Here is a 13,732-nt window from a genome sequence, read left to right on the forward strand (position 1 = left end):
GGCCAGAATGCAGGGCACTCAGACATCCAAACTTTTTGAACTTGCATTCCTGGTGATTTCCGTGGGCAGCCTTAGTTGAGAACCTCTGTTTAGCCTGTGAGGTCTCTTAGGACAAGGGGCCACCCGTGCTTTTGGAGCTGGCCCAGTGACCGAGACACAGCTCGTGTTTGTGGAGGTTTTATTTGATCCTCTACATCAGTCTGGAAGGCAGGCCATTCAGACATCACAGCTACCTTGTTTTCAGATGTGCAAAGGGATCCAGAAAGTTGAGTGACTTTAAGGTTCAGAAATGGCAGTGCATGCTGAAAACCAGTAGCAACTGTCTCTTTTCGCCATCATAGCTTTTTTTCTGGGACAGCCTCCGAAAGGAAGACTTCCTTCTGGTTCTTCCTGGGAAAGTTTGGTGATAAGAGATTCATTTTCACCTCTGATCAGACTGAGGGCATCTGTAATGCCAGAGTGCGTGCTTGCATGCTAAGTTGCTTCAGTTGCGTCGGACCCTTTGAGACCCCATGGACTGTAGCCCACCCGGCTCCTCTCTTCATGGGATTCTCCAGGCAAGAACACTGGAGTGGGTTGCCATGCCCTCCGCCAGGAGATTTTCCCAACCCAGAAATGGAAACCACATCTTTTATGTCTCCTGCATTTTCAGGTGAATTCTTTACCACTAGCACCACGTGGGAAGCCCTGATGCCAGATATAGAGTAGGAAAAGGCAGGGCAGGTTCTGATATCTAAACAAAACAGGAGTAGCCATCCTCCTGAGCAACACTGCTCTTTGGATATGTATCCTTAAGAGGAATTGCTTCAGTTACTGGGGTTATCTCAAGAGCATTCCAGGTCATATGGAATGATATCCTAGGTGGTTCTGCTAAGCTACCTAGTTGAAAGGTTTTTTAAGCAAAAGAGTGACATCATCAGAATTGAATTTATTGAACACAGATACACACATTCATCACTGGCAACAGTGCAGAGGATGGATTGTCAAGGGACAAAAGCAAACGCAGGAAATGATGTCCATTAGCAGGTTGCTAATGACAGCAAAAGGCTGGAAGCATCCTTGGTCTACTGATAAACAGAATGGTTCAGCTGTGATGTTCAGACAAGAAATACTATATGGCAGTGAAAATGAAGAAATTACACCTTGTATAAAACATGAATAGATCTTAGAAATATTACAAAATTATCATTGTATGTAGGGGGAAATGTAGTAATGTAGGAAAAAGAGATACTAGAGAGCACTCAGGCTCCTTATTTGTTAAAGAAAAATGTGATATCCATATATACACTTGCATACAATATATGAAATTTATTTCACAAACATTTGGATGTTTGTAACTCACGAAGCCACTACTAGCACATGTATATGCATATTATATAAGCACATTGTACCACTGGTATACAATGGACTGTGAAAGCATGATTGATGGCACAAATGTTATTATTGAAGAGATGACTGCATCTTTAAAATAGAATTTAGCAGTATGGAGCTTCCTCAAAAAATTAAAGACAGAACCACCATATAATCCAGAAATCCCACCTTGGGGTATATGTACAAAGGAAATGAAATTATTGCCTCAAAGAGACATCTGCACCTCCGTGTTCACTGCAGTGCTCAATTGCTCTGCCGTGTCCGACTCTTCACGACCCCATGGACTATATAGCCCACCAGGCTCCTCTGTCCATGGGATTTCCCAGGCAAGAATAGTGGAGTGGGTTGCCACATCCTACTCCAGGGGCTTAAAATCGCAGTATTATTCACAATAGCCAAGGCAACAAATGAATGGATAAAGTTAATATGGTACGTATATACAAGGGGGTATTATTCAGCCACCAGAAAGAAGGAAATCCTGCTATTTGTGACAGTGTGGATGAACCTGGAGGACATTATGCTAAATGAAATAAACCAGGCAAAACAAACAAACAAACACTGTATGATCTCACTCACTATGTGTGTGTGTTAGTTGCTCAATTGTGTCTGACTCTTTTGTGACCCCATGAACTAGGCAATATTTCAACAATTTCTGTCAAATGAGTAAGAAAATGGCATTTCTTAGATTTTTGGAAGAAATATGGACATTAGGCCTGAGTCATATAAAATGACTTTAATGCACTGAATATTGTGATACCATTTCCCAAATGACAGCTTATCTATAAAATGAGCATTCATTTCAGTTAAGACTTTAAAAGAAGCTACCCTCTGGGTTACCATTTTCATAATTCTTGGTACTTGAAAGTTAAGAGAGATACAATTTTCCTTGAATTTTGAGAAGAATAATTTTGTCTTATATGTTATTAAAATTACCTAGGAGTTAGTTAACAAATGCATTCATTAGCTGATCTCTAATTAAATAAAGTTTCTTTTCATTTAGAAGAATGGTTAACATGGCTTATATTACAAATGAAATTTTATTTGGGAACACTTTATATGACTAGGCTTTTTGGCATAGTAATACTATTGTAATTACAAATATAGATTTAAAATATCATCACTGTGTAGTTACTAGATGGGGAAACAATGGAAACAATGAGAGACTTTATTTTCTTGGGCTCCAAACAAAATCTCTGCAGATGGTGACTGCGGCCATGAAAGTAAAAAGATGCCTGCTCCTTGGAAGAAAAGCTATGACAAATCTAGATAGTATATTAAAAAGCAGAGACATTACTTTGTGTTTCCAATATAAAATATCTGACTTTCACACACCAGGGCTATTGGTGGACCAGCATCCAAACTGTGAGAAAAAAATAATGTTTCTCAGGCTGAAAAGTTCTGTTTATGAAGTTGGAATCTGACATTTCTGTATTATGTTCAGGGGAGCCATTTTGCTTAAATTGCCTGTTTGAGTCTTCTGGTTGGTGACCTTCTTTCCTGTAAAAAATTAATTCAAGGCAACACTTCTACACAATTTCAAGCTTGCTATAAAATATGACATATATAGAACTGCTTTCAAAATTTTCAATGAATCACCCATTACCTATGTGATCATGGAAGACTCCCTTGCCAGGTGATGATGCCAGTTGGTTTAATAAGCTAAATATATTTTATTGGTACCAATTAACAGCCTAGCGTGCTGCGATTCATGGGGTTGCAAACAGTTGGACACGACTGAGCGACTGGACTGAACTGAACTGAATATTAACAATTAAGTTAAAGTTTTTATAGCTTAGGTATTATTGGCAGAATTGTTACTGTGCTTCATGTGTATACTTCTGACCACATCTTATGGATACTGGTATACCAGGTTGCATATCATGCACTAAATTATAAATAACTGAGATAGTCAGAGAAAATTATTCAAGGACTGTGAGTCAGCATTCCTAACAATGTAATCCATCAAGAAGTTTGAAGCAATGGCAATCATGTAAGCAGAAATTACATTGATCTCATGTCCAAAATAAAGCCCCAAGCTCTTAAGCACATCATAGCAGCCATGAGAATGGGGCTGGAAGATCTGCATCTACAGGGAGACTAGACTAGGAGCCCCAGTAACTGCACTCGGAATTCCATCACTGCATTTGTGCTGTGGATTCACACCTCCCTGGTCAGCTTTGACTCAAGGACTCCCCACTTGTCCTGCTGACCTTTCTTAGACTACGTGGCAATTGGGATGCTTTCACCCAACTTTACTTCACTTTCTCTTTCACTGGGGTCAGACTTACACTGCAGGCTGATGGATCTCCCAGCCTTTCCTGGCTCCTTCCCCATTTCTTTCACTGTTCAGTTGCTAAGTTGCGTCTGACTCGTGTGACCTCATGGACTGCAGCACTCCAGGCTCCTCTGTCCTCCACTATCCCACAGAGTTAGCTCAAATTCACGTCCATTTGGTCAATGATGGTATCTAAGCATCTCACCCTCTGCTGCCCCTCTTTCGCCTTGAATCATTCCCAGTATCAGGGTCTTTGGCAATGAGTTGACTCTTTCATAGCACTTCCTTTATTCAAATCATTGTATGTTTAATCCCATATTCTCACCTACTTCTTGGATGGTCTGGATTAATACATATGTCTAGAAATATCTTTTGGGTATTCAATAAAAAGTGTTATAAGGAAGAACGTTTGTATTCTATTCCAAGTTAATTAGTAAAGGGATGTTGCCTGTATGCTAAAATTACACATAAAGGCCCATCTCTGGGAACCCAGCTCCAAGGTAAGCATTTGTTATTGTCATTCAGTCACTCAGTCCTGTCTGACTCTTTGTGACACCATGAACTGCAGCATGCCAGGCTTCCCTGTCCTTCACTATCTCCCTGAGTTTGCTCAAACTCATGTCCACTGAGTCGGTGAGGCCATCCAACCATCTCATCTTCTGTTGCCCTCTTCTCCTGCCCTCAATCTTTGCCATCATCAGGGTTTTTCCAGTGAGTTGGCTCTTTGCATCAGGTGGTCAAAGTATTGGACCTTCAGCTTCAATATCACTCCTTCCAATGAATACTCAGGGTTGATTTCCTTTAGGATTGATAGGTTTGATCTTCTTGCTGTCCAAAGGACTCTCAATAGTCTTATCCAGCACCACAGTTCAAAAGCATCAATTCTTTGGCACTCAGCTTTCTTTATGGTCCAACTCTCACATCCATATATGACTACTGGAAAAACCATAGTTTTGACTAGACTGACCTTTGTCAGCAAAGTTATATCTCAGCTTCTTAATATGCTGTCTATGTTTATCATAGCTTTTCTTCCAAGGAGCAAGTGTCTTAATTTTGTGGCTGCAGTCACTATCCTCAGTGATTTTGGAGACCAAGAATATAAAATCTGACACTGTTTCTACTTTTTCCCCATGAAGTGATGGGACCAGATGCCATGATCTTCCTTTTTTGAATGTTGAGTTTTAAGCCAGCATTTTCACTCTCCTCTTTCACCTTCACCAAGAGGCTCTTCAGCTCCTCTTCACTCTCTGCCATAAGGGTGGTGTCATCTGCATATCTGAGGTTGTCAATACTTCTCCCGGCAACCTTGATTCCACTATGTGATTCATCCAGCCTGGCATTTTCCATGATGTACTCTGCATAGCAGTTAAATAAACAGGGTGACACTATACAGCCTTGATGTACTCCCAATCTGGAACCAGTCTGTTGTTTCATGTTCTGTTCTAACTGTTGCTTCCTGACCTGCATACAGGAGACAGGTAAGATAGTGTGGTATTCCCATTTCTTTAAGAATTTTCCACAATTTGCTGTGATCCACACATAGGCAGTGGTGGCAAGGGAAGAGGCTTCACCGATATCATGGTGGAGGCAGAGGTGGGAGCAGGGTAGTTACCAGAACCCCAGGTTCTTAGTGCCGTGGGGCAGGCAGCCAAGAAGAACTGCATGCCCACCGCAGGGCGGCAGGGCTTGCTGGGCCTGGACAATAATGCCGAGGAGCCAGAGGAGAGGAAAGGTGGGCCATGGGGGCGGCAGATCAGCCCCAGCGTGGCCAGCCGCAGCAGTGAGGCCAGGGGGCCCTCCGCTCTGGGAGGGGGTCCTCCAACCTTGGCTCATCTTCCCCAGACCCCCTTCCTGAGGACTCCGGCCAGGGCTTTGCTCAGGGCCTGGGTGGCACTTTGACAGGTGAAGGTTTACAGGCTCAATGAGGACCAGCAGTGGGACAACCAGTGCACCTGCGCATGTCTTCTATCTATGTGGGGCAGCTGAAGGGCATGTCCCTGCTGGTTAAGGCCTGACAAAATGTGGTCCACTGGAGAAGGAAATGGCAAACCACTTTAGAATTCTTGCCTTGAGAACCCCATGAACAAAATGAAAAGGCAAAAAATGTGACACTGGAAGATGGGCCCCCAGGTCAGTAGGTGTTCCAATACGTTACTGAGGAAGAGCAGAGAAGCAGCTCCATAAAGAATGAAGAGGCTGGGCTAAAGCAGAAACCTCACTCAGTTGTGGATGTGTCTGGTGGTGAAAGTCTGATGCTGTACAGAACAATATTGTGTAGGAACCTGGAATGTTAGGTCTATGAATCAAGGTAAATTGGATGGGGTCAGACAGAATATGACAAGAGTGAACATCAACATTTTAGGAATCAGTGAACTAAAATGGACCAGAATGGGCGAATTTAATTCAGATGACCATTATATCTACTATTGTGGGCAAGAATCCCTTAGAAGAAATGGAGTAGCCCTCATAATCAACAAAAGAGTTTGAAATGCAGTGCTTGGGTACAACCTCAAAAACAACAGAATGATCTCAGGCTGTTTCCAAGGCAAACCATTCAACATCACAGTGATCCAAGTCTATGCCCCAACCACTAATGACAAAGAGGCTGAGGTTGAGTGATTCTATGAAGACCTACAAGACCTTCTAGAACTAACACCAATCAGTATTAAGCTTTGTTTAGCTCACAGGAAACATGCTGACCAGGGCTATCTGTGAATGACTACAGGAAGGAAGAAATAAATACATCATATCCAGAGGCTGACTGGAAACAGGAAATGTTTGAATTTATGCCCTCCCCTTTTAGTGTAAAAGAAGCGTGAATTTTAACTTACACAAGAAGGTTCTTAGGGACATGAGTCCACCATCTTCTGAGTCTGCCGGCTTTCAGAATAAAGTTGCCATTCCTTGCCCCAACAATTCGTCTCTTGATATTGGCCTGTCCTGCAGCAAGCAGTACTGGCTTGGACTTGGTAACAAATGTTCGTGAAGCCAGCCAGAAGCCTTGGTGCTCAGGACCAGCTGGCCCCAGTTGGGGAATTTTTGAGTAAGGCCCCAGCAACTGCCAGGACCACTTGTCCTGTGGATCTTCCCTTCAAAATCCCCCTGTTCCAATACTTGGCAGTCTGGGAGCTGATGAGTTCCACACAGTAGAGTAAGTTGCTCTCATGAGTAAGGCCAAAATATTGTTTCCTCTCTGTTTGGGTTTTTTCTGTCCCAAATAAGCCAATTATTCTCCCCTAATTTCAGCAAGGTACACTGTTACAGAGAGGAAATAGTTGCTGGACGTTTACCCAATTTATATATCAGTTTGTTTGTTTCTTTGGATGCTAGCATTTGTGTGTGCCATTTTTGTTTTGTTTGTCTTGTATTTCTGTCTTTAAAAAAAATGGGGAATGTTTCACAATCCCTGAAGAAAGTCCTCCGAGGCCCATTTTGGATAAGTGATCTGATTACAGCTATGAACTCATGAGTGATAGGGGTTTGGGCAGGGTTATCTTGGGAGCCCGTGCACCATATACTGTCAGCCTTGCTGTGTGAATTATGTTGTTTGTGGTCTCCTGTGTCACTGGCACATATAAAACTCCCAAGAAAAAACTTGGGTTATTTAGGATTTTCAGTTTCTCCTTTGGGTATTTTGTTTCATTTTGTTCTGTGCCATTTCTTCATTTATAGCCAAGTCAGTCTGGTGATATTTAAAACTTCCACTGATGTCAAATAGAGGAAAGAAACATGAGAAAAACAAAAAGCTGTTCTTGTCTGTTTCTGTTCCCAAGGGAGAAAAGAAAGATCCCCCTTGGCTCCTAAAATCACCAAAAGCCCCATCCCAGAATTGAGCCTGGTTGGTTGATTTCAGGGCAAAAAGGCACCCTTTTAATGGTTAGAGATGATCAATGGCTACTTACAGTTTTATGGTGGCTTTTGAATGGCTCTGTAGCTATTCTGCAAAGAGGTGGGGAAGAATGATGAAATCCTTTACGTACAAGCACTTGTGCCATTACTTCAGGAAAAATAAGAAGACAGTGAGGATATGTTGCTTCAGACCTTAACTACTTCAGAGATCTGGATATCTCAGCTTCTCTGGCTGCTATGCCACTATATCCACCCCTTCCACTACTTCCCCTTCCTATCCAAGCCCTACTCCCGACACTGGGACTCAGAACTCCACCTTCCTTCTAGGAAGCAAGTAGAAAAGCCTGTGTTAGTTTCTGGGGCACAGGGACCTGATCTGGCATTGCCATCTAAAACCCAGCCCAACTGGGCACCCAAGTTGGGTCAGAGCCACTCTCAAGATGGACCAGTTTCCCTTAGACTGTTACCTCACAGGGGTCCTAAATGTAAACAGCCAGTGGGCTGGGTTTCTTAGGCTTTTTTAATTGGGAAAGTTTAAATCTCCTTATAGAGAGGAGGCTCTGCATCTGAAGCCCACTTCAGATACCCATAGCTGAACCAACTTGGGGCCCCAAGGAGGGAAGAAGTCCCTTATTAGAGTTCTACTTGTTAGTACAGCTTGGCAGGGCTTTGAAAAGGGGAATCAAAGCAAAAGTGTTTGAAAAAAATCCAAGAAACTCAGAAAATTAAAAAAAAAAAAAATGAAGACCCCTCTGAATTTACAGAAAGGATTTATCCAGACATATGTAGGTGGCTCAGATGGTAAAGTGTCTGCCTGCAATGCTGGAGACCTAGGTTCGATCCCTGGATTGGGAAAATCCCCTGGAGAAGGAAATGGCAACCCACTCCAGTACTCTTGCCTGGAAAATTCCATGGACAGAGGAGCCTGGTAGGCTACAGTCCATGGGATCGCTAAGAGTCGGACACGACTGAGCGACTTCACTTTCACTTTCACAGATATATGAGTGCAGATCCCGAGGCCCCTGAACATACTAGAATGGTAAATTTGACCTTTTGCGGGCGGCAAAGTGCCTCAGATTATCAGTAGAAAGTTGCAACAATTAGATGGTGCATTTGGAATGAACATTTTATCAGTTGGTAGATGTTGCTTTTAAAGTGTTCAAAAGGGAAGAGCAACAGAATAAAGATGCTAAACAAAAAGACACTTTTCTGGCAGCATCATCGACTTCTCAGAAGCAACTAACCCAAAAGACAGGTTAGTCACCATCAGGGAGGGAACAATGTGCTTACTACAGGGCGGAAAGTCATCAGAAAAAAAATTGCCCTAGGCTGAAACAAAAGAAGAAATCCAAGAGCCTCTCACAGGGAAGAAAGAGACTCTGATGAATGAACAAGCTCTGGGACCCCCTTGGATTTGAGGTACCCCGATTCTAATTTCCCCATAGGAACCCTGGGTACAACTGACAGTTGGGAATGAACTGATTAACTTTCTGATAGACCTCACTCTGAAACATAGTTTCTCATACGTGCCAGAATGTCCAATCACTCTTTCTGGCCAAGACCTCCTTTGTATATTAAATGCTCAAGTAATAGAATACACAGGTTCTTCCCTATTACAATTCCCCACTGTCAGTGATCCATCCACAGTCCTGTGGGAAGAGGGATGAAGACCCCAACCTGGCTGCTTCTGCTTCCTTGCCCTTCACTGTTGTCTTGTTGCTCCCACGGTTCACTGAACCCGGGGTAGATAAGGCACGACCGGGGAAGCTGGAAGAAGACTCGAAGAGCCGTGGGGACTGCAGATGTGTTTATTCTCTCCGGGCAGCAGCTGCTGGGAGTCCTCAAGTAGTATGGATACACTGAGACAGAACAAAAGTAACCCATGGCCAAGTGGGTACACAGGCGCAGTGTGCTATAGCCGTTGCATAACCATGCAAGATCAGCAATATTGTTTACTGAACACAAGGTAAGAGTGGGTGAGGGAGTGGGGAGAGCCTGACTGACGTCACGTTGTCTAGATATTTTCCCCACAACTATCTCCCGGATTTGCTCAAACTCATGTCCACTGAGTCAGTGATGCTGCCATCCAACCATCTCATTCTCTGTTTCCCCCTTCTCCTCCTGCCCTTTTCAGCCTATGTCCCAGCCACTAATACTGAAGAAGCTGAAGTTGAACAGTTCTATGAAGACCTACAAGACCTTCTAGAACTAACACCAAAAATGATGTCCTTTTCAACACAGGGGACTGGAATGCAAGTCGGAAGTCAAGAGATACCTGTAATAACAGGCAAGTTTGGCTTGCAGTACAAAATGAAGCACGGCAAAGGCTACAGGGTTTTGCCAAGAGAACACACTGGTCACAGCAAGCACCTTCTTCCAACAACGCAAGAGACGAATCTACACGTGGACATCACCAGACGGTCAACACCGAAATCAGATTGGTTATTTTCTTTGCAGCTGAAGATGGAGAAGCTCTATACAGTCAGCAAAAACAAGACCTGGAGCTGACTGTGGCTCAGAGCACAAGCTCCTTATTACAAAACTCAGGCTTAAATTGAAGAAAGTAGAGAAAACCACTAGACCATTCAGGTATGACCTAAATCAAACCCCTTAAAATTATACAGTGCAGGTGACAGACAGACTCAAGGGATTAGATCTGGTAGACTGGGTGCCTGAACAACTGTGGATGGTGGTTTGTAGCACTGTACAGGAGGTGGTGACTGAAACCATCCCCAAAAAAAGAAATTCAAGAAGGCAAAGTGGCTGTCTGAGGAGGCCTTACAAATAGCTGAGAAAAGAACAGAAGCCAAAGGCAAAAGAGAAAGGGAAGATTTACCCATTTGAATGCAGAGTTTCAGAGAATAGCAAGGAGAGATAAGAAGCCTTTTTAAGTGAACAGTGCAAAGAAATAGAGGAAAACAATAGAATGGGAAAAACTAGAATCTCTTAAAAAAAAAGTTGGAGATACCAAGGGAACGTTTCATGCAAAGATGGGCTCAATAAGGGACAGAAGTAGCAAGGACCTAATAGAAGTAGAAGAGATTGAAAAAAGATGGCAAGAATACACAGAACAGGCACACAAAAGGTCTTAAAGACTGGGATAACCATGAAGGTGCAGTCACTTACCTAGAGCCAGACATCCTGGAGTCTGATGTCAAGTGGGCCTTAGGAAGCATTCCTATGAACAAAGCTAGTGACGATGGAATTCCAGCTGGGTTATTTAAATCCTAAAAGATGATGTTATTAAAATCCCAAAAGATGATGCTGTGGAAGTACTGCACTCACTATGCCAGCAAATTTGGAAAACTCAGCAGTGGCCACAAGACTGGAAAAGGTGTTTTCATTCCAATCCCAAAGAAAGGCAATGCCAAAGAATGCTCAAACTACCATACGATTTCACTCATTTATAAACTATTTCCGAAATTTGCAGAAAATAGAGAAACTAAATTTCTATTACTTTTAAGTAAGACATTAAAAACAATCTTACAGAAGCAAGAAACCCAAGTATTTTGAGAATTTCAATATATATAATTAAGACAAATCTTGGGTTTCCCTGGTGGCTTAGCGGTAAAGAATCCGCCTGCCAATGCAGGAGACACAGGTTCGACCCCTGATCCAGAAAGATCCCACATGTCGTGGAGCAACTAAGCCCGTGTGCCACGATGACTAGTGAGCCTGCACCCTAAAGCGTGGGAGCCCCAACTACAGAAGCCTGGGCACCCGAGAGCCCGTGCTCCGCCACCAGAGAAGCACCACAATGAGAAGCCTGCACGCCGCACCTGGAGAGCAGCCCCTGTTCACCATGAAAGAAAAGCACACACAGCAATGAAGACCCAGGACAGCCATGAATACATAAAGAAAATTTAAAAACAAGGCAAATCTTGGACCAATTAAACTTATATGGAGTATAATGCAAGGGTACTTTCTCTAAGTGAGAACTCAGTCTGCTGTCTCAAGAAGAGACATGTTAATCTGAAGCCCCTAAATTTCTTATGCTGGTCTACTGACTAGGTAAGTTAGCATTACTCTTACATAATATTTGGAAGAGGCATGTTCAAGTAAACTGAATCATAATTCCGACAGAAGTTTTTATAACATCAGTTATGTTCTGTGGTATGTCAGCTTGAACATAATCTTCAAGATCTTCAGGTAACCTAAAACTTTGGACTAATGTTAAACTAAATCAATGGATAATCATTGGGTACCTATTTGCAATGATTTGTAATCACTGAGCACCTAATTGTAAGATTCAATACTGAAATATTGCCACGTATAATTTTAAGTTCATATATATCTGCTTGTATTTATGTACTACGGAGGGGCTATCTTTTGGTCATATATGTAACGGACATGTTTATTTTTCAAATTTTAAGACTTCAAAATTATCTGTATTCGTGAGCTTTGCACTCTTAAAAAAGGGCTTACATATGACAGTTTTCAAGTTACTTTCAATTCTCTCTGAAATCAAAGTTATTTTGGTTAAAATTTATAATTAATATTGGTAGCTGACCAAGAACAAATAGTGACAGAAAGTAATACAACTGAGTACCAGAATAATGGAATGAGTTTTCCTAGGACAAAGAGCTTTGTCCTGAAGCATCTATATGCTCCAAAATATGAAAAGTAGTACATTTAAGTAGAAGAGAGAACAAGAACCAGAAAATAAAGGGTGTTAAAAATTTGACAATTTCCCTAGCTTTGATGCACTTACTCACAAGAAGGGAAGAGCTTGTAAAACCTCTACTGCTAAGTACTGTCAAAACCAAACTAGAATTCGGTTTTCTGTTACAATGATCATGTTCTTAAAGAGCTTGAAAAGAGACTGAGTTGCTCTTTAACTTCTACATAATCTGCTTGGATTTTCCATATCTCATCAGAATAATTTGCTTTGCTTTGACTTTACAATGTCCTTTTTATTAAAACGAAGACCAAAATAAAATGTTTCCACTTGTCAAAGATCTAAGTTTTCTTAAAATAGTTCTGCCTTCTATATTTAAATATTTTATTTCATTTTTTATTAAATGGGAAACTAACCGCTATTCTCAGGCACAAGCGATTAAATTTCCTCAAAATCTTGTTTTTGCTTTCCAAAGATTGGATCTTAAATAGAAATTTCAGGATGCATTTTACACAGTCTTTGAGATTCCTCAGCGAGCCCTTCGGAAAATCATAAACTTTTGTACTTACTACTCGTATACAAATATTTGAACTCAATTCACAATTTATGGTGTGTTACAACAGTATCATTGAAACTAAGGGTTCAGAAGATCTCGTACTTACTACAATCATGTCATGGCCACAAGACATTTGCCTGAAAGTTACACATTAAATCACATATTTAGGGACCAAACAGAAAAGCCACGATTGAGCCCTGAGTATGCAAGGCAACATACACGTGAGAAATAGCCGTGAACTCTGACTTGAATTGGACCTTGCACACAGTCTAACCAGTGTTTAACTTTACAGATGAGAAAAGTGAAATTCAAAAGGTAAAATGACACAACTCCAATGTTCTTCCCATGACAATTGTGTTACCAACAATACTCTATTATCAACATGCCTAATATATTAGGCAAAAAGGTGCTGTATTGAAACCTTTCCACTATTTTTCCCACCAAACAAAACCCCAAAAGAGCAATCAATATATGGTAAATATGTTAAAAGCAAAGAGATTACAAATACAAGGTTTTCTATTGCAAAGAACAGAAATTTTGAGCTCTGGATTTTCATCTTCTTGTTCTCAAATAATGAACAAGCTTAGCCTAGAACATACAGTTGGTACTATTACAAAGAGAAACTAGTAAAAAGTGGTTGCTAAAAATAAACTTTTTTTAGCATGCTTCAGGAAAAGGTACCTGGAAACATTTATCTGCTTTCCTCAACTTAAAATTTTGTTTTATACAGTCATTTAAACAAAATTTCTTGAGAAATGATCACTAAAAACACAAATTATCTCGTGCTTAACTGGAGTTGTCATTTATTATAGTCTTGTACTTTTTGTACTAAAATTGGGATTCTCAGGATGTCAATAAAAATGTATACCGATCTAAACAAATGTCTAGAAAGCCAGCCAAAGCTTTATGAATCTCACTTTTCATCATTCTATAATTTTCCCAGAAATTTCACTTCATATTTTTGAGAAAATACTTACTATTCATTTGAAATATGTCTCACAGGAAAGTTTGAATATTGAAGATTTACACCTAGTATGGTAACTTATTCATAGTAGCAAATCAA

Source organism: Odocoileus virginianus, chromosome 19 (assembly GCF_023699985.2).
Source record: "Odocoileus virginianus isolate 20LAN1187 ecotype Illinois chromosome 19, Ovbor_1.2, whole genome shotgun sequence".
NCBI lineage: Eukaryota > Metazoa > Chordata > Mammalia > Artiodactyla > Cervidae > Odocoileus > Odocoileus virginianus.